Genomic DNA, 22,958 nt, shown 5'->3' on the forward strand with positions numbered 1-22,958 from the left:
ACTATTTATTATACACACCATTAAAATTGTACATCATTTGCACACAATGCATAAAATAGCTCTAGAGGTGATATACAATTGATATTCTCTCAGAAAAGCAATGCATTCTTTGATTAAGAGTTGTTTTTCTTCCAGGGTAACATGTGTGGCACAGTCAAGCCATTGTGGATTTAGGTCCTGTAATGACTGTCCAAATTTTTCTTTCTTTGCTAGGTACAGTAATGACATTACGATTATTTTGTCAGGACACTCTCTTGCACAGAAAATCCAGACTAGCGCAAGTTAAAGTATAACTAAAGGCAAACTTTTTTAAATGTTTTTTGAATAGAATGGAGAAGGAGTAGAATCCCTGTCAGGTTTTCATTGCTGTCTGTGCCCCCGTTAGTCCCCAGAAAAGTAAAAAAGTAATATTGGGTAAATCTTCCAATTACAATTGGATTCCCATGATTTACAGGGATTTCCTCTCATTTCCAGTTTTGGAATTGGGATAGGAAATTAAGGTAAATCTCCCCAATGGGATAAAGATGGCAACAAAAAGGGACAGGGGTTATAACCCTCTCTTACTCTATCCAAAATGGAAAAAACATTTTTTCCTATAGTTCTACTTTAGCTAAATGTCAGTTAACCTTCTTAGCGGTATTCCCGAGCGTGGCTCGGGGTTAAATTTCAGAGCCAAAAGTGGTAACCCCGAAACACACTCCGGGTACTGCCAGAAGCATCGCTGGATCCTGTAAAAGAGGTTACTTACCTTGTCACCTGGATCCAGCGATGTATGCGAGCGGTATGCGGCGGCGGATCTTCCTCCCGATCGTCTCCGTGCCCCGGCTTCCATCTCCTGCGACGTGACGTTCGCATGGGGGTGGAACCGGCAGCAAATTCAAATGTAAAACATACCAAACACACTGATACCATTCAAAATAAAATAAATTCACATTACATTGCCCCCCAGTGCCCTTTCCTGCAGTTTTACTGTACTTTTTATGTATATATATGTATATACGTATATATATATATATATATATATATATATATATATATATATATATATACATATATATATATATATATATATATATATATATATATATATATACATATATATACATATATATATACACAGTATATATATATATATATATATATATATATATATATACATACATACATACTTTAACTTATTTATAGTTTTTTATTATATTATAATTTATGATTTTGTGTTTCAAACTTTATCATACCCAAGATGTTATAAAGAATAACGCACAGTAAAATAAAAAATATGTAAATAGTTGGTTTGGGCTGCTCATTCTGAAGAATTACATGCAAAATAATGGTACTTCTTTCAGCACCTAAAATGCGAAAGAATCATACCGCCAGGGAGGTTAAAACATATCTATGGTCAAAATGTATAATCATATATTAATTTCCTTATTGTATTTCAATTATTTCTAGCCTACTCCTATTAATCTAATTGATCTTGAAGTTTGTAAACTTACTTTGTGAAGAACCCCAATCATTCCTTGAATTCTGTGACATATATTTACTATGCCCTATAAGTATTTCACAGAGCCTGCCTTATGTTGGGGAAAGAGATATCCAGCAGACAGGGAGCACTCACAACACTTTAGGGCCAGTTCACAATATGTGCAGTTACCTTACCAGTGTTTTTTCTCATGGATAAACTATAACATGGTGTTTCACTGCGTTCCAGAACTGAGTGATATTATGCAACATGTTTGCATTGCATCACACCTCTCTGGATGGCCCTGCATTTCACTGCACAGCAACTGCAGTGACAAAAATGAAGTGTCACTTTGTATACTTCACACTAAGTAAATCGCACTTCACTACAGACAGATTTGCATATATGAAATTTGTTTGACCACAATATTATTAAAAAGTAATATTAATCTAATTTAGAAGCAATTGCATACATATAATCTTTTACAGGCAGCTCCTATTAGGAGTTCCTCTGTTAAAGATTTGAGGTCCATTTGTGATAACTTTGGATCGTATTCAAGCAATGCACTGCTCCTAAGTATATCTGAAACTAGGGATTATAAGGACACAAATGGATTATAAGGATCAACATGTTATTGGTTCTTCTTGTTATTTTATGTAGCAGGGTTTCCCCAGTGACTCAAGGGTATCAAATACTATAATCCAGTGGCTTGCTGATGTTATGAATAGTTGGATAAGGTTCACAATGGAGGGTATTTAAATAAAACGGAAGGATTAAAAGATTTGCCCTTGTCCATAGCAGTCAATTAGAAGTCATTTTTTTTACCCAGTGCTGCAAAAACAAACTGTTAGAATTTCACTTTTGATCTTGAGATTTCTCATTGGGCATACATAGTTTATTCCAGGTTCATTGATGTTTGAATTGCCTACACTGTATGTGCAGTGTATGGGTCATATTTAATGCTTATGCTTGCATGTATTATAAACATCTTTTCCTATGTTTATTTGGGACAGTACAAGACACTCACTCATTCAATGTGCAGCACAGTAAAGTCTTCTTAAAACAGAAATGATTCATTATATCACATATCTAAAAACTAAGAGGATTATACAGTTGTTGGGTCCCAAATCTTACTTCATAGAAGCCATGGTCTCCATACACTACACTGATGATGCTCAAATAGCTTGAAATATCTGAATACAGTCTGGAATTAATCATTTTGTAATATTAGGCATAGGATACTTTCATTGTTAGGTCAACCACCAGCTCCGGATGTACATCTGGTCAATGGGGCGTAAAGCAATGATTTTTGTGTCCCACTGTCTTGAAATGAGGAATAACCCTTTTTTTTTTTTAAGATATGTCATGTGGGACATGAATATATTTTATTTTAAGAAGGCTTTACTGTGCTGTGTCTATATGTACTGAACTTGGTAATGTGTATAGTTTTGGAAATGGTAAGTTTATTGGACTTAAAACAGTGCAGGGGTTAAAGCACCAAGAGCAAAGTGCAGTATATTCCTATCGACCAATTAGAATCCAATCCTGTCCTGACTTCAATAAACTGATATTGAATTGGTTACTGTGGTATACTACCTTAGTAATACCCGTAGTACCTTCTCCCTATTTTTTAAAAAAGTCCATAAATATGTAAAGTGTCTGCATCCTCTATATCTGCCTATGGATGCAAATTTCTAAGTAGAAAGTCTTGACGGGCAGCTAAGGACTATTCTACAGCTCAAAGACCAATCTATTGAGGCTTTCTAGACCCTACTCCGATGAAGCAGAAAAACGGAGTCTGACTAAGAGGAACTGGTTGATCTGGCTTCCATAGAACCAACCTCTTAGAGTTAGAAACAAATTCTAAATTTTGCCTAAAATGTTGGATAATAAAGGCTTTGGTTTGGCCTCGGTTTGGACCCTCCCATAGCACTATCAATTTAGAAACTGGGATAAGGAAATTGAGTGGAAGTAAAATGTTCTAATTTCAAGTAGAATTTCTTTGCTAACCCTCTTTTTCTGCTGGTTTTCTCAATGACCTATTACTGGGGTGCTAATTTACAAAAAAATGAATGGAGTAAAACTGAAAGAGATACTCATAACAAACACATTCCAATGTTATTTGAAAGACAATACCTGACTGTTAGCTTTAGACAGTTGTGCCACTTTTGCCACAGATCTTACAGTGCCTTGAAAAAAGTATTCATACCCCTTGACATTTTTCACATTTTGTCATTTTACAACCAAAAATGTAAATGTGTGTTATTAGGATTTTATGTGATAGACCAACACAAAGTGGCACATAATTGTAAATTGGAAGGAATTTTTTTTTTACAAATACATATCTGAAAATACTTTGTAGAACCACCTTTCGCTGCAATTACAGCTGCAAGTCATTTTGGGGATGTCTCTACCAGCTTTGCACATCTAGAGAGTGAAATCTTTGCCCATTCATCTCTGCAAAATAGCTCTAGCTCTGTCAGATTGGATGGAGAGCGTCTGTGAACAGCAATTTTCAAGACTATTCTCAATTGGGTCTGGACTTTGACTGGGCCATTCTAACACATGAAAATGCTTTGATCTAAACCATTCCATTGTAGCTCTGGCTGTTTGTTTAGGGTTGTTTTCCTGCTAGAAGATGAACTTCCGCCCCAGTCTCAAGTCTTTTGCAGACTCTAACAGGTTTTCTTCTAAGATTGCCTTGTATTTGGCTCCATCTATCTACCTTTTCACTCACTTTGCTTTCAATTTGTTGGCTAACAATTTGCCAGCTTTGTTACCAGCTAAATAATGGGATAGCTTGAGAGCTCTAAAAAATGTATCCTGCTGTTCTACCAAAAGCTCCCTAAGATCAGACCTAAGTTTGGACAATTGTTGGGCCAAAGATGGAGATGGGGAGGATTTATTCAGGGGTTCCAATCATTTGATCTCGCCCAGGAGTTGTTCAAACCGCAGAGTCCTCTGCTTTTTGAGACGTGCACATATTTTATTAATAATCCCACGTATGTATGCCTTGTGGTTACACCAAACAACGGTCGGGTCAGACACTGATCCTTCCTTATTCTTGAAGTACTCCTCAAGACAGGCCTCAATTTGGGAGGCATATTGAGGAGAGTCCAAGACTTGGCTATTTGCTCTCCACAAGAAGGCAGGACCCGGAGAGCGTGACTACTGCAGGGTGACAGATACTGGAGCATGATCCGACCAGGTGATGTTGTGTATTTCAGAGGTATGGATAAGTTGTAGTAGGTGATTGTCAACTAAAATCATGTCAATGCGGGAGTAAGAGTTATGACATTGCCAGTGGAAGGAGTAGTCCCATTCTCCCGGGTGGAGGCATCTCCAGGTGTCGTAGACCTCCGCTGCATGGAACACATGGTGTAAGGCAGGGGGAGAGCGTTTGGGAGTAGATTAAATGTCCAGCGTGGGGTCAGCTGTGAGGTTGAAATCTCCACATATTATCGTAGAGCCCCTCCTGTGTTTGGCCACTAGTTGGAACATTTTTCTCCAAAAACGCAGTTGGTGCATGTTGGGGGTATATGCGTTGACCACCGTAAAAGGTAGGTTGTTGATCTCGCCCAGCAAGATAATGTAACGACCATTCGGTCTGTGATGAGGTCAATTAAAGAAAAGGCTACCGAGTCCTTAACTGTTATTACTACTCCTTTGCGTTTCTGCGGGGCTGAGGCCATGAAAATGTGTGGAAAGTTCTTGTGGGATATAGTTGGTGAAGATGATACTTGGAGGTGGGTTTCCTGAATGCACAGTAAGTCACTCTTGAGTTTAATGGCCTCTCGCCACATGGATGCCCTCTTGGTGGGGTGGTTAAGACCATGGACATTCAAGGAGGTGAACTTAATGGTCATGTAGGAGGTTTAAAAGTAATGATAATGTTACCTGGTCCAGTGGTCAACCGGAGTCTCGGGGTAGAATTCAGCAAGGCACAGAGTTCCTGAAGAAAATAAGCTGACCAGCAAAAAATTAGAAAAAATGAAAAAAAAAAGAAAGAACAAAAGTGGTGAGAAACACAAACAACGAGTAAAAAATAGAGAACAAACTTGTAAGCAGTCGTACTGCACATATTGGTGGGGGTTAGAAAGGTGGTCTTGGTAGCCAGACTCAGGGAGAGGCTTAGTTGTTGGTGCCGTGGGACGGCGATCCCTTGGGGGCCTTTTTCCCCTTCTTTTTGTAAGAGACTGTGTGCCAGTCTTTAGGGAATGGTGAGATGCGATCAGAGGATCCTGAAGGAGTGGGGCCCTGAGCCGGGAGAATACCCCAGGACTGCAGCAAATCCAGGCCCTCTTGCAGTGAAGTGATGACATGCGCTCGGTTGTTATAAGTGATGGTGAGTTTACCCGGGAACCCCCATCTGTAAGTGATAGTATGGTTCCTGAATCCTGAGCACTATGGTAAGTGGTTGGAGGTTCCTTCTCTTCTGCAAGGTGTGTTGCGATAAATCTGCAAAGAGCTGAATCCTGGCATACCCCTCCGGAACCGGGGTCATCTTCCTGAATGCAGTCATTAAGTGATTCTTGACATGATAGAAGTGGACCCGCATGATGACATCCCGGGGGACATCATCCGAGAGATAAGATGGCTTGGGGAGGCGATGGATCCTGTCTATCACAGGCTCAGACTTGGGGGTGGAGGGGAGAACCGCCATAATGAGGTCACGGGCATATTGATCCAGGTCACTAGGCTGTATAGACTCAGGGACACCCCTAATCTTTACGTTGTTCCGCCTAGAGCGGTCCTCCATGTCAGCTATTTTATTTTTAAGCTTATCTATTTCATCTTCATGGGTATAGTGAGAGTCTATCAGTTCATTATGAGTTGCAGCAAACTCCCCCATCTTAGTTTCCACTCTATCCATGCGTCCCCCCAAGGCCTGCACTTCCACCTTAAAGGAGCTGACACATTCCATCGTATCTGCATGTAAAGAAGCACGCAGGGACACCATCATGTCCTTTAGCTTAGTCTCAGAGACTGACTGATTAAAGGCAGGAAAGGCATTGATATTGGCTGTTAATTCCCTGGTGGAGTTCATGGAGGAGGAATCCCCATTGCTTACCTCCTCGGGGTGGACGTCCACAGACAGCCTGGGTTTGCTTTTCACAGGGCTCCTGGAGAGTGCAGTCGAGGCGGTAGGTGACCGTGGCTGCCCTGCTTTTTGTGAGGGAGGAAGCGGAGGACTGTGTGGGGAGTGAGACGTCTCGCTGGAGGAGGCCGGCGAGCAGCCTCCGGCGCCATCTTGCCGTTGCTGCTTTTCCTGGGCCATGAAGAAGTGCTGTAATTGCCGCGGCTGGCCAGTGTCTTTTATCTTTTTGGCCATCTCTAGAGGTGGTAGGGATATAGAGGGGCTGCGTTGCAGAAAAAGATCCGTGATACACTGTTCCGGGGCGCCGATGAACAAGCTCACATTCATTAAAATGAACCAGGCATGGATCCCACAGGACTTTTCCGTACCTTGTGCAGAATTGAGATGGATACCGGCCTTACCCAGTCATTGTTATATTTTTGATCTTTCTCACTCTTTTGGGGTGTACCCTAATTGAAAATGACTAAAAAAAAGCAGTGTTGGCTACCTCGTTCCCCTCCACCGCCGCTTCCACCTACACCGCCACATCCACCGCCACCTCAACCTCCCTCCTACTCCATATGGGCCTCGTCCTTCACAGATGAAGAAAATTGTTTTATTTTTCAGTTTTTTTTGTTGTTTTAAGTTATTTCCCTATCCACATTTGTTTGCAGAGCACTTGCCATGCTCGTAACTACATTTTGCTGCCATTTGCAGCACTCTAGCCCTTTCCATTGGTTTTTTAGAGCCATTTTAGTGCCTGAAAGTTCGGGTCCCCATTGACTTCAATGGGGTTCGGTGTCCGGGTCAAGTTCGGAAAAAGTCCGGGTCACGGACCCGGACTTTTTTTTCAAGTTCGGCCGGACCCACCGAACACAGACTTCCAGGTGTCCGCTCAACTCTATCTACAACCCAGTCTTTAAGTGTTCTGAATTGGACTGCTTTCTTGTGGTTTCTTTCCATTTGCTTCTGAGTGTGATCCCAATTTACAGAAGTCTTTTACAGCTTTATTAATCTATACATCCTGAATAGGTTTTCACAGCTTGTTTTGGTAAGTTACTTACCAAACCTTTCATCAGAAGAGCCTGCCATGTTGGAGTAGGCATGAATTCTGAGTCTGTCCAGAGACTGGATTGTTTCACAATTTTATTAATTGGCGATTTAGCAAATTTGCAGCTCTTTCGTATAACTTTTAAACCATTATTTTTGCACAGCCTTAAATCCAATGTCCGATGCTTTCCATCTGTTCTATAAATTGACTTTTTTGTTATTGTAATAATTAGGTACATACTATCAATGTTTTGTAAAGTGAGTCTACTTTTTATGTGTGTATAAGCTAATAACAAATCTATGGCATATAGAAAATTTAATCAGTGGTTACAAATAAAATAAATGGTCACTCAACATGAACATCTATTATCCAGCGTATGTCTGGCAATCTTCTTCTCTGCTGTATTCACAAGAGAAATCAAGCATGTCACGTACAGTTCAATACCCCCTATGTTCATGTCTCACTATTTGTATAACAGCCATAAGTCATCTCCATGAGCTTGATGTTGTATGAAACATTGGTAGTCAATAACACACAGAAATGTCCCCTTGTGCTAGCCTGTTTCTGTTGTAGCAATCAACTGCTCGTTATGAGTATGACAGCTCAATTCATCTTAGAATGCTAAAAAAGGCTTGCGCTATGACTAAAGATGAGTTTGTTTGAAACATGTAAGCATTGATTCTCTCATCTATTCTAATAAAGTCAGCTTTTATAATAAGATCAGGATGTGTTAGTGATTTTGGCTTATGGATAATACATATGTAGTCAGAGAAATGGGCATTGACACAGTGGCACTTAAAGGGTCACCTTTATAAAAAAAAAAAAACTGTAGCAGACTGAAGTAGAGAGATAATTGAATAACATTAATTACAAAATGCATTACTTAAAGTGGTAATAGACTCTGTTAAACTACTTTTACCTACAGGTAAGCCTATAATAAGGCTTACCTGTAGGTACTTTGAACAACTCCTAAACTTGCATTGTTTAGTAGATATTCAGAGTGCATGCAGCCGGTGATGTCACAAATGCATGCCAAGGTCCGACATACAGTGCCGGACCTTCAGAGCCCGTGTCGTAAACAGCAACTCCCATGTGCATGCGTGGGAATGACGCCATCGTGCCGCCAGCCATTCATGTACCCTGGAGGCCGCAAACCCGGAAGAAAGACCAGGGAATGCCAGCCCTCTCAGCTGTGACAGGGCAGCGCTAAGGGGCTTCATTCTAAGGTAAGTTTCGCATAGAGTGCTAGTATGTGATGCCTACTAGCACATTATGACATTGTCTTGCAGGGAATTTATTATTTTTTTTCCACCAACTGCGATTTACTACTGCGTTAAGTATAATATAACAGTATCCGTATGTCCGATTCAAATCTATGGGACATTTCTGTCTGGCAGCATAGCACAACATATTTGCTGTACACAATGGGAAAGATGTCAAGGCCGTCTTTAAGGCGGGGTAAATGGGGCAGCTGTCCAGGGCCCTGTCATTGTTTTAGGACCCAAAGCAGCTGCCCACACTGCCCACAAATTGGGAGCCCCATCGGTGCCACAAAACAACCGCTCTAGTTCACTACGCACGGGCAACAGCCAGCATAAGCGTGCTGTAAATCTTGAACAAGGAGCGGGTGGGGCCATGAGCACCAATGATGCTCTGACACCGCCCCATGTCATGCCTGTACAACAGTACCCACCCCGGGAGGCCTAGGGTGGGAGCCGATGTCAGAGTGCTGTGCTAGTGTCAGCCGGAGTGTGAGCCCACGAATGGTGAGCGGAATCAGCGGAGCTTGGCCAACCAGAACCAGGTAGGTCCTTCGTCTCTCCTGGCTCTCCATTTTCTGACATGGTTGTGGCTTTTATTTAGAAAGCATGCAGCATGGCCCACAAGGCCAGTGGTGGCACTGTGCTGACATCTTCCACACAATGAAATGCAGCACTGCTTGATGGGCTTCTTTTAGACCTGGTTCACATGTATGTGGGTTTGTGCAGGCAAACAGTTTGCCTGATATTCCCACAGAAAAAAGGTGTGTGCAGCATTTTAACAACACAGTGACCTTGAAATCACACCATGCTTTTGCACTATGCAATTTCCCTGCCATTCCTGCACTTGCAAACGTGCTGCGTTTTTAGATGCGTAGGCCACACATCTAAAAACAGAGCACGTTTGCGGGTGTGGAAACTGCAGGTACAAAAGCATGATGCGATTTCAAGGCCACTGAGTTTTTAAAATGCTGCACACACCTTTTTTTCTGCGGTAAATGCAAGCATGGCAAGTATGGCAGCCCACTCAAATGAATGGGCTGTTGTGCTTGAGCATGCATGTGAACCAGATCAAAAGTAGTAGTAAAGTCATTTTTAAAAAGCAGGTTTAAGTCTTAATCCACTAGTATGCTTTGCATACTAGCACATAATGACACACTTACCTGGAAAATGAGCCCTTCATGGCTTCCCTTGGCCCTTGGCCCATGCCTCCTCTCCCAGTCTTCTTTTCTGGGTTCTCAGCCTTTGACCGCTTGCATGGAAAGGCTGCAGCGACACATTACTGCAGCACACAGGGTAGACTCTATATGTGATGTGAGCTGTGCATGGGCAGCTCAAATCACATTACTACTGGCAAGCAGGGGGTGCATTTATAACCGAAGAGGCCACTAGGGTCCCTTCTTTTATAACCACTTCAGTGCCGGACACTTTTACCTCCTACCTGCCCAGGCAAATTTTCAGCACTGTCACACTATGATAATTTTTATCATTTTGGACAAACAAATAGAAATTTATTTCAGTAGTATTAAATCACCGCTGAGTTTTTCTAATTTTTAGTGCTAAATAAACAAAAAAGACTGAACATTTTGAAAAATAAAATCGTTTTTATTCATTTCTGTTATAACATTTTGCAAACGGGTAATTTTTCCCCTTCACTGATGTGCGCTGGTGAGGCTGCACTGATGGGCACTGATGAGGCGGCACTGGTGGTCACTGATGGGCACTGATAGGCAGCACTAATGGGCACTGGTAGGTGGCATTGATAGGTGGCACTTATGAGGTGGCACTGAATGGTGGCACTGATGGGCACTGGTAGGCGGCACTGACAGGTGGCACTGATGAGGAGGCACTGGTGGGCACTGATGGGCACTATTGGGACTGCACTGATAATCAGTGTTGAGGTACCTTTTACACAAGCCGGTTATTGGCTCTCTTCTTCTCTCCTCATTCTGTCAGTGTGACAAAAAGAATGCCGATAACACGGCTTCTATTTACATCCGTGATCAGCTGTGATTGGACACAGCTAATCACATGGTAAAGAGCCACTGATTGGCTCTTTACCTCAATCTGTGATCAGCAGTGTCCTGAGGACACTGCGATCACAGAGCATGCCACTTGCGCCCTGCTGCAGTCATGCGGCAGGTGCGATCACGGGAAGCCGTCATATGATGGCCTCCCAGAAGTAGCCGGTTGCGCTGTAGCTATCATTCGGCTATAGCACGGTTGGCAAGTGGTTAACTGCTATGTGTTGTTGTAAATTGTTGTTTTATTTATTATTATTTATTTTGTGTTACTAGACAACATAGCTAATTGTTTTACACATGCAATATAATATTGATTTTCACTTTATAACTGAAAGTTATTTAGATATTAACATATAAGTGTTACTACAGTTGGCGAGTACGTACTGTTACAGATCAAGCTAAGGACTTGTTTGTGGACCAGTTCTTTATGTTTATGGGGTGGATCCGTCTGAGCGAAATCCACCTGCTCAGCGGGGGGTTCTCTCCGCCGATCCCCGCTGAGCAGGCGGATGTCAGGTCTGTGTCCACTATGCTATGCAGAGCGGACAAGGACAGAGCCCGCTGTCCTCTATGGGGCGGTCAGATGGAAGCGGACTGCATATCCGTCTCCATCTGATTGTCATCAGATCTGACCAGCTGGCCGGATGGCCACCCATTGCCAGGAAAATGGGTGGCCCAATTGGATCTGCCTGAAAAAAGGACAGGCGGATCAATTCGGGTCCCATGGCGGGAAAGGGACCTTAGTCTATGTGTGTGTTTGTTTGTTTTTTGTGATGTTGGGGTGGAGAGCAAAATTGCATTGGGGGCCAAAGAAAATGTTTGCCCAGGGTCCAATCCATATTACCACTTGCCGACCGCCCGCTGCAAATATACTGTGGCAGGCTGGCTCGGCTGTGCGAATCGCCGTACCCATAGGTCGCTCCTCGGGAGCAAATATGGAGGGCGATTCATGAGAGGGGAAGCTGATCTGTGGGGCTGGCACGGGCAATTGCTGCCGGGCATCCGCGATTACTCCCCAGGAAGACAGAACTGTGGTCTGCCGTTGTAAACACGGCAGACCGTTGTTCGGTCAGTTATCACCGCAGGGCTTCTGTGTTCCTCCTATTTAGGAACACAGATCCCTGTGTTGATCCAATAAGCCCATCACCCTCACAGTTAGAAAAAACTCCCTATTCTCACATTTAACCCTTTTATCGCCCCTGGGTTAACACATTCCCTGCCAGTGTCATTATTACAGTTTGTAGACGCGCACAATTCGTAAGGAGATCGTTGCTGTTCAGATACCTTCCTCCATGCCTTATGCTTCACGCCCACAAGTGCAATCATTACTTCCCTCATTCAACCCCGCCACTACAGACGAGGTTGCTAAACTACTTGCTAACGTCCACTTATCAACCTGCCCTCTGGATCCTGTTCCCTCGCAAATGCTACGGTCACCTTCTGGCCCTATTCTACACTCTCTAACCCACATCTTCAATCTCTCCCTCTCTTCTGGCATCTTCCCCAACTCTCTAAAACATGCACTAGTCTACTTCTGGACCTTTCTGCTGCCTTTGATACGGTTGACCATCCCCTCCTCCTCAAAAAACTCCATGCCTTTGGTCTCCGTGACCGTACTGTTCAATGGTTATCTTCCTACTTATGTAACCGCACCTTTAGCGTTACCTACAATTCTACTTCCTCCTCTCCTCTTCCCTTCTCTGTTGGACTCCCCCAAGGCTCTGTTCTTGGACCCCTCCTATTTTCAATCTACACCTCCTCTCTAGGTCAGTTGATAGCCTCCCACGGCTTCCAATACCATCTCTACGCTGACGATACCCAAATCTATCTATCCACTCCTCAGCTCTCTCCTTCAGTCTCCTCACGCATCACTAATTTACTATCAGATATATCGGTCTGGATGTCTCACCACTTCCTCAAACTCAATCCATCCAAAACCGAGCTTATAATTTTTCCTCCACTGCGTGCCCCTTCCCCTGATTTCTCCGTCAATATCAATGGCATAACCATCAACCCATCCCCACATGCAAGGTCTTAGGTGTTGTCCTGGACTCCTAGTTCACTCCCTGGTCATCTCGCGCCTCGACTACTGCAATTCCCTTCTCATTGGCTTACCTCTACACAGGTTATCCCCCCTTCAATCCATCATGAATGCTGCCGCCAGACTCATCCACCTCATCAATCGCTCAGTGTCCGCTGCTCCTCTCTGTCAAGCCCTCCACTGGCTTCCGCTCACCCAACGAATTAAATTCAAAATACTTACAACATCTTACAAAGCAATCCACAGCCTAGCCCCCAGCTACATCACCAGCCTCATCTCAAAATACCAACCTAATCGCTCTCTTCGTTCCTCTCAAAACCTCCTGTTCTCTAGCTCACTCATCACCTCCTCCCATGCTCGCCTCCAGGACTTTCCCAGAGCCTCTCCAATCCTATGGAACTCCTTACCCTTATCTGTCCGATTATCTCCCACTCTATTAGCTTTTAGGTGATCTCTGAAAACCCTCCTTTTCAGAGAAGCCTATCCTACCCACACCTAACAAATATACCTCCATTTTCTCCATCAACCCATCCCCCATGGTTATTGCCTTTTGTTTCACTTGACCCTCCCTTCTAGATTGTAAGCTCTAACGAGCAGGGCCCTCTAGTTCCTCCTGTTTTGAACTGTATTGTAACTGTATTGTCTTCCTTCACATTGTAAAGCGCTGCGCAAACTGTTGGCGCTATATAAATCCTGTATAATAATAATAATAATAAATAACTTTTGTGCAAACCAATCAAAATATGCTTATTGGGATTTTTTTTTTTTAACCAAAAATATGTAGCAGAATACAAATTGGCCTAAAATGATGAAAACATTTGATTTTTACATTTTTTGGGGGGAATGTTATAAAGCAGAAAGTGAAAAAAAAAACACTGTTTTTTGTTTCGGAATTGCCTCTCTTTTTTGTTTATAGTTTTTGTTAACCGTTTGTTAACAGTTTTCACTGGAATACACTGGGGGAATGGGTTCATCCATTTATATATTGAAGAAATGGTCTTATGAGCCATGAACAATATTTTTTGTTGGGATATTCCAGTGTAGGATTTTATCTATTTCTTTAAACATGTGATAATTTTATGGACACCAAGAGGTCAGGTCAGGTATAATAGAAAAAGCCTAGTCAAAGCTGAAACATTTTTCCTAGTTGTAGATAGTTTTATACTTTAGTTTAATGAAACTGAAATCAAAAAGTAAAGATTTACAACATTATAGGTAACATTTAGAGATTTTAATTGGCCCATGCAGTAGCCTGAATATACATTTATATATTTTTTTTCTTAAATTCTTCTGGAAAAAAGCTGTGCCCTTCCTTGTATGCAAGGGTTTGCCTATGCATCATTTGCCTATGGCTTCATAGCTACATATATGCAGTGTGGGAACTAAGACACAACTGCCTCTGACTGTTGTCTTAGCAGATATGGAGTGAGATTTGGTAAGGACATTACTGTGCTATTTACTATTCTCCTTGCTGGAGGCAAAATAAAAAAGTCCTGCTTCTAAAAAAAAAAATGGCTCCATACAGAGACACAGTGCAGAACAAGCCATGGTAGGTCCGTAGTAAGGAAAAGATCAGCTGCAGGGAAAACTCTGGTTACTTGTCCTTTGTCCTCTGTCTGCCTTTTATTAGCCAGAGCTTCCACAGTTTAGTTCTTTTTAACTCTGATTGGCATTGTCTGCTATGTTGAATGTATAAAGTTGTTTTTTTTGTTTTTTTTTGTAACAAGCACAGGTTGAACAGATACTTAGCAAAGAAGCTTTAGAGCAATATCAGTTAGACACATCAGCACTACAGAAGGCACACTCATTATGATCTGTATTCAGCATTCCAAGCCTGGAGCTGAAAAGTACTCGAAGGGTTTCATAAAAGCTGCCCAAGGCCTTTTAAATGCTTGATGAATTTAATGTACTTGAGACTAGTATTTACAAGCTAAGATTACAAGATAAAATTGAACAATGTCTGTGTGCATGACCCCTTAACTGATAAAAGTAGTCTTATTCTACAAATGTATTACATTATGAAATATCAAATTGTTTAGCACCCAAGCAACCAATTGCTCTTAGCTGATTGTTTGTAAAAAAAAAGTATTACTTAGTGGGCTTACAACATAATCTTTGAAAAATGTGAGAGAAAAAAAATAAATATTAATGTCATAGACAGGGGTTCTCATCTACAAGGGGAGCTCAACTGTTCAGGAAATACAGAAAGTAACCTGGGGTTGAGCATTGAGGCTTAGTGGCCGTGACAATGGAGTCACAGGTTGACTCAGGATCCTTTGGTGTCACTGGGTGAGGATGCTCTAGGATCACAGGGAGACAGAGGATGTAATGGAATCACAGAGTGTTGTAAGGTCACAAGATGATGCAGGAGTGCAGTAGTCACTGGACATGTTGGGGGTCACTGGATATACCAATGTGCAAGGGTCACTGGGGATCTTATTTTCCTAATTTCCTATTAACAACTGTAAGGAATTTTAAGCTTACCATATCTAGCATTGTGAATCACAACATCAAAAATGGCAAACACTTTGAAAAATGTCTATTAGCTTACATTGATTTGTGTAAACGGACATTGGTTACGCTGCTAAAAAGTTTAGACCTTGAAGGACTTTAATTATGCCTAATAATAAGTGAATTTACAATATGTATAATATCATATCTTAATCAGCCCCCAAAACTCAAAAGGGTCTAAGCCACAGACCATGTGATATAAAATTGTCAACAGGAGTATGACATTGGATCTATGTGGCTCTCTTTGGTTGGAGAATAGGTAAATATCAGGACTTTGCTGTGATGAAGAAGTTTACAGGAAGGCTATCAGTAGCAAATTAATGCAGCTATGATTTCATTTTACTTACCTAAGGTGACTACGGTTTGAAGAATGCTGGGAAACCATGATTATTCATTATGGGAAGGCAAGGTAAATGGAGGAAGGTTTAGCATTTCTTACAATTTTCTAAAAATGTATTCATTATAGAGGACATGGACCTTCTAAAATCAAAACTTGCCAAAAAGGGGTTAGATTCTAATGTCTCCACCACACACATTATGGGTAGTTTGGATTATGAACCTTCTACTACAATTTGGGAGGAGAAGGAGGAACACTTGGATCCATAGAACCACGGGCTTTACTGTTACTAATCCTCCAAATTGCAGGTTGAAAGTTCTGGTTGGACTCGATTGAGCCACATACAGCTTTTTCCAACATATACTGCAGCAGATCCTTTTAAATTGTGGATAGATGGTTCAGAAATTAAACATATGTTTATTTTAGCTCTGCTAGGAGCATTGTTGAGGGTACTGAAAAAACTAAATGGCACTTTTGGTCACCTCTTAGAAAAAAAAAACTTACAGCATACATGCAACAATTAAAAATAGCTGGTCAAGTATAGGTGCCAATAATGAAAGTGTTGTTTATTAGAGCCCAAGCTTTAATTCCTATTTTGTGAGGTCACTGCACACCTTTGCAACAGTACTTATGCCCATTGGAGATGCCTAAAGCAACGTACAAGCTCATCTCTGTCCCCCAGAACAGTTATATAGCTAGTTGGCAATGATTATTTATGTTAGCCCCAAATCTGATCCTCCCACAAAAATTAGCCAATACTTATCACTGCAGACTCAGTTAGTCTCAGACAAAAAATTTAAGCACCATAGCCCAACCATAAAATTATATCAAACCCAAATACAAAAATGTAATATTGCTGCTTAACGATACCTAAATGTGGTGGCTGCATTTGTTTTCTTTTTAGACCTGGTAATCGGGCCAGTAACACACATTGGGGTTGATTTAATAAAACTGGAGAGTGCAAAATCTGGTGCAGCTGTGCATAGAAGTCAGCTTTCAGGTTTTATTGTCAAAGCCTAACTGAACAAGCTGAAGTTAGAAGCTGATTGGCTACCATGCATAGCAGCACTTTCACTGGACAGCTTGGTCTTGGAAGTTGAAAAATAACAGATTTAATGGCTTGATCACCAGGTGAAAATAAAGAAGAAAAAAACTGAAAAAAAGAAAATGAATAAAGCCCCCACATTTAAAAATTCGTAAGCTGTTTATAATAAATATTTGTTGTTAATATTGCTCTCGGGTTGAAGGTCTAAATCAGGAGTCTGAGTGAAACGTCAAAGTTACATGGCAGAATAAAACTTCAGGGTTATGTGTTTCAGAATCAGATTAAGTATCAGATTCAAATGCTAGAGTCAGGTAGCGAATTCAGGCAGTTAAGTATTGGCCTCAGGTTTCAGCGTAAGGGAAGATTATCTTATTATTATCTTGACATATAACACAACTAGGTTAAGACTAGAGTGCGTAAGAAGTGGAACCACTTGTGTGCAGTTTGGAGGATCAGCTGGTCAGTGCTATACTTAGGACAGGGCTCTCCTGTGCTGAATTTTTTTGGATCAGATCCAACCAGGAGCTGACTGTGAAATTGACAATATTTTTTTCCATTTTTTTCTATTTAAGCTATATTTTCTTTTAAGATTATGAAAAGGAGGATAAAAGTTTATATATATTTATTGTACCAGTTGGTATATGAGATGGTAACAGTGTGCATGCTGACTGGTATACCTATATATTATTATAGAGCAGTTCATAACATGTCTTTGGGTGTTTCACATGGGCTTTCCGCCCAAAAGACTCAGTTTTGCTCAGTGGGCATCAATCTGTGAGAGGCTGTGTGCTCGGATAATGGTCTGGTATGGATTTTAGGGGGAACACCACGCCATTTTTTACATTTTGGCACGGTTGGGCCTGAGGGGCCTGGTATGGACGGGGGGGGACGCCATTTTTTTCAGCAATACTGACATAAACTGTTTTAACCTAATGTGCCTATATATATATAGATGTACACCACAAAGTTTTAATATATATATATATATATATATATATATATATATATATATATATATATATATAAACTTTGTCATATACACTGCATCTCTGATCTCAACAAACTGTAAAAAGCAAAAATCTCTCTCCCTGCCAGCAATGTATTATTAACTATACTACACTATCTTTTAAACTCACTACACTCTCCCTGAAGGAATTCCACTCATAAATCACCTGCTGGCCAAGGGAACCGAACCCAAAACCTCTCAATTGCAAGCCTGGTATTCTACCACCATCAACCCTGCTTAAGGCTGAACACACTCTCCCTGCCTAACTAACTAAGTTCTATCTCACCTTACACACAGTGCATGGCAGCTGTCCCTAAGCCATGATTGGCTAAAGGCACCTGCCTTTTGCCAATCATGGCACAGATGATTTGATTGGCCAAAGCATGGAGGTTAGAGTCCATGCTTTGGCCAATCACATAATGCACTGCCAGTGCGCAGTGCAGGGGACTCAAAGTTCCCGTGAAGAAGCCCATTTGTTCGCCAGGTTCGACTCGAACACGAAGCCCATCCCTAGTTGCAAGGTTCAGCACATCACATGGCACCCTTTCTTTCTTTTCTTCATTCATGGCACAGCACAATGCTCTGTGTTGCTGTACAATTCCATGTGATTTGGTATGGTGCACTGCGATAAAATTCAGTATGTCTACAGTATACTCCAGGCTGCATTACAGTGTGAATGGGACACACAGGAAACAACTGTTTTCTGCCTCCTTGTGGTGACAGGTGTTTTACAATACAGGAAAGTTCTGTCACCGCACCATGTGTGAATTCAGCTACAAACTAAAAGTGTTGGGTATTTATCTCTTTGCTACCTTGTCCTTATTAGATAAATTTGCCGTTCTGTTTGTTTTTTTGTTTTTTTTTTTACATATGACATACTTAAAGTATTGATGCTCATCCTGTATAGTTTTCAGTTGTCCTCCTTTTCATTGTGTCTCAATTTACAATTATTAAAACACTTAGTTGAGTAACTATAGTAACACTTACTGTATAGCTGCACATTGCCCTTGTAGCCAGAAAGTGCAGCTTGCAATCAGACTGCAATCAAATAAAGTTATTTTGTTTGTTAGTGATCATGTTAAGAACTTCAAGACTGGACTGTTTCATCCTCTCCCTGCCCAAGCCGTTTTTCAGATTTCAGCATTGTCACACTTTGAATGAGGAATACTCAGTCATGCAACATTCTACCCAAAGAAATGTTATATCTATTTTTCATATAGATTAAGGTTTCAGAGTTTGACGCTGTAGGCAGGCAAGTATTGTGCGATTTGTGGGGCTTTTGAGTGGCTTGGAGCTGAGTGGCCGGCAGATTTTATGGCTAACAAACTAGCATTGTTTCTAAGTATTTTTGAGTATAATTCTTTTTTAATAAATATTTGAATATTATTATACTACACTATATGAAGCATTTTCTTTCTTGGGGTTACAATCCATGCATCCGTCCGAGGCTCTGGAGTGATATTATGCACAGACAAATGGAGGGCTGTGCTTCATCTTGGATCCTGGATTATCCATGCTGTGTTTGTCTTTAATTAATTAGTCAGGTATTCACATTTTGTGCGCAAGTAGACAAGTGCAGTTTTTCCTCCATCCTGTAGGATGCACTGTGTTACTGTGCCGTTGTGCAGCTGGAGCAGAGGCTGGATGGAACATTGTTCCTCTGCAAACTACATAGGGGTCACCAGAAAAGCTGTAGTGCAATTGGACACTGCAAAACTGAGTGACCTTTGGTGGCCATCTTTAGTATAGGCAGTTGGTAATATATACCAGTGCCCTGCTGCATTTGCACTAGGGACAGGGAATTAGCTCAGGGAAAGGTTTCTGAGTGAGGAGGGACAAATAAAGATAAGCCTGGTGTGCGCTGTTATTCTCTGGTCTCAAGTGCTATGATATAGGGCTTGCACCAATTTAGTAACTGCCACTTGCACTGCTACCCTGCCTAACAACCACCCCCTAAGTTAACAACTTTGCTGCTGGAAACTTTCCATTGTACTGTTAACAGTGCTGACAACTTCTGCACCTGTGATGGTGTCGCTGATACCATACTGTTTGGTACTGTTATGCTAAGTACTTTGCTGCAGTTATTGCACACACATTACTAATACTGGTGATTACAATTGCTGCTCCACGTATTATCTGTTTACCTTTATCTCAACTAAATAAAATCTACCTTTGGACTCTATGGGGGAGATTTACTAAAACTGACGCACACAGAATTGGTGCAGTTGTGCATAGTAACCAATCAGCTTCTAACTTTAGCTTGCTCAATTAAATTAAATGTTTGTTATTTTTTATTTTTTGAACATGCTATACTTACCTGCTCTGTACATTGGTTTTGCACAGAGCAACCTGATCCTCCTCTTTTTAGGTCCCCTGCTGGCGCTCCTGGCTCCCGCTGCTGTCTCAGCCAATGAGGAATGAGGGACCTGGGAGAAGCTCAGCCCTCGTGCATATCGTTGAATTGAGAGGGGTCTCAGGTGAGTTATTGGGGGGGGGGGGCAGAAGGTTTTTTACCTTCATTCATAGAAAGCATGAAGGTAAAAAACCTTAAGCCTTTTCAAAACACTTAAAGCTTTGACAATAAAACCTAGAAGCTGATTGGTTACTATGCACAGCTGCACTAGATTCTGTGTGCACCCAGTTTTGGTATATTTCCCCCATGTGCCATTCTTCCAACTTGGGTATCAACCACCCGGCCCTGCCCAGAAGTGTCTGTTCAAAAGTGTGATGAAGGGAATGCTTTGCATTAATGAAAAGCTGTTTACAAAAATGTCTGGATAAAGGACTAGGTGCGAATTTGAAGGTCAGTTGCCTGAGACTGGGGGCATGTGTCCTGTTTGCCAAGGCCTAGCAATATCACTTGCCCTAGTGATTGATCTCTGCTTGACAATTTAATACGAGATTGTGCTCTAAACAAATCTCAAGAAAAAACTCTCTAGCAATGTGCAGGAGCATCTTTTCACAAGATTTCAAATTTTTAGGGTCTTTAGAGTCTTATTACCAGCATGCATGAAATAACGTACTTTCTAATCCATTTGATCTCCAAAGGGACTCAAGGCAGGATGGTCCCCTCACCCCAGCATTAGTTGTCCTAGCTCTTTAAGATTTAACAGGGAAGTGAACTCTGGAAGCTGTGTCAAAACAAAAAGAGGGTGAAAGACAAGTCATGTTTTACCTGTGGTCTCCCTGAAGATGATCTTTCCCCATTAATGACTTACCATGCCTTGTTTTGCACTGTGTCTCTGTGTGGAGGCAGTCAGCTTGCTAAAGACAGCTTTTTTGCTTGTTCGTGTCAAAACCTCCAGAAAGAACAGCAGTGAGCAACAAAGTAGTGCCAAATATCTCTCCCCATCTAGCAGTCAGTGGCAACAGTATCCTAATTTCACATTGCAAATTTACAGGATTTACAGGATATGCAGGATACCCAAGAGTACCTAGTCACTCCACATAACAGAATTAGCAGTATTATTTTGCAGATTGTGGTGCCCTGGAAGCTTCACTGTCATAGTCATAACTATGTGTAATGGGGCCCATAATAAAACAAAATAAAGCTATTAAAAGAGAAATATGGAATTTTTGAAAGTTTGAAAGTTTTAGAATCATACTTAACTAGGTGGATGCAGCATCGGTCCAATGCTGCATCTGTCCCTCGCCGACTCTAAAGCTGAGAACTGAGTAATCAAACACCACCAATCGCTCAGTTCTCAGAGCTCCCTCAGCTTAGAGCTGGTGACTGTTAGTCACCACTGTCTGCTCTGCCCCCCTGCGCTCACTGGAGTGCTGGGCTGTGGAGGGGGTGGGAGCAGCTCAGAGGCTGAGCTGAGTGCCAGTCCAGACATGTGGGCGGATCCTGACCCTATGGATGCAATCTTTACCGAGCCTGGACCAGCTCTGTGATGTCAGCGGACAGTGGGTTTTATATACAGTAGTATATACAGCAGAAAAATTAAGTACACTTCATTGAATTTGTTGTTATATTCAATATTTTCAACTTACTGTATATAAACAAGCAGACATTGGATCTTTGTTCAAACATTGTCTGCAGATGAAGATGATACACTTGAATAAGAATACAAGAAAACTTGGCCTTTTCAATCATTTATTCAACAAAAATGGCAATAGATGTAATGGTAAACTGAGATAAAAGGAAGCATATCCTTGGCATCAAAAGATTATATTTCCCCCTATAGCAGAAATGACTTTTTCTAGGCATTTTGTATAACTGCCCACCAGTCTCCGACATTGACTAAGTGACATTTTTAACTCTATTCAATGCAAAAATTCTTCAGTTGGAAACTGTTTGTGGTTTTTCTTACGTTAACTACTCATTTAAAAAAGCCCCCCTAAAATATTTCAATAAGAATCAAGGGGCCTTGACAAGGGCAGTCTATAACCTTCTATTCTTTTCTTTTGAGCCATTTTCTAGTGTGCTTCGAATCGTGTTTAAAGACAAATTTCCGGTTCAACAGATGGCCTCACATTCTCATCAAACACTTTTTGACATGGTACAGAATGCATCGTTGACTTTATGACTGTGAACTACCCAGGTCCTGAAGCAGTGAAGCAACTCCAAACCACAACATTTCTATCACCATGCTTTAGAGTTGTTATGAGTTTCTTTTTCTGAAATACTGTCTTCATTTTTACATGTCACATGTCTACTGTTACTGTGACTAAACAACTCTTACTTAGATTGATCAGTCTTCAGCACATTGTACCAGAAGGCCAAGTCTTTGTGTATATGTTCAATGACAAACTGTATTCTTGCTCTAATGTACTTTTTGGATAATAAATGCATTTTATTTAACATACCTTTCATGCTAGTTGGATAATGTAATCTCTTTCTGGTCGTAGATGCATGCACTTTGACCCCAAATGTGGTAAGAGTTACCTGAAAATCCCACAATTACATTTTGGGGTTCTTGGAGACTTCTTTAAGCATCAGTTGGTCAGCTCTTGGGCTGAATTTGCTGGACTGGCCTGGGACATCCATTGTGGGTGTCAGCAAGTAGAATGAAACTAGATCAATAAATATCCATTTTCTTATCATTCTTCCAGCATTTCTTTGCATCTGGTTTCAGTGCTGTCATTCCTCAGCCACTGTGGCCGAGGAAGAAGCTACTTAATACAATCTGGGCTTGATTAGCT

At 41.4% G+C, this 22,958-nt stretch overlaps 1 protein-coding gene across 2 annotated transcripts in view; it reads left to right on the top strand.

Moving 5' to 3' along the window:
- MYOM2 (myomesin 2) overlaps positions 1-22,958 on the top strand; it is a 224,338-nt gene that overhangs the window by 18,009 nt on the left and 183,371 nt on the right. The gene's annotated exons all lie outside the window — the stretch shown is intronic.

The sequence above is a fragment of the Pelophylax lessonae genome, assembly GCF_965119305.1.
Source record: "Pelophylax lessonae genome assembly, chromosome: 3".
NCBI classification, from domain to species: Eukaryota; Metazoa; Chordata; class Amphibia; order Anura; family Ranidae; genus Pelophylax; species Pelophylax lessonae.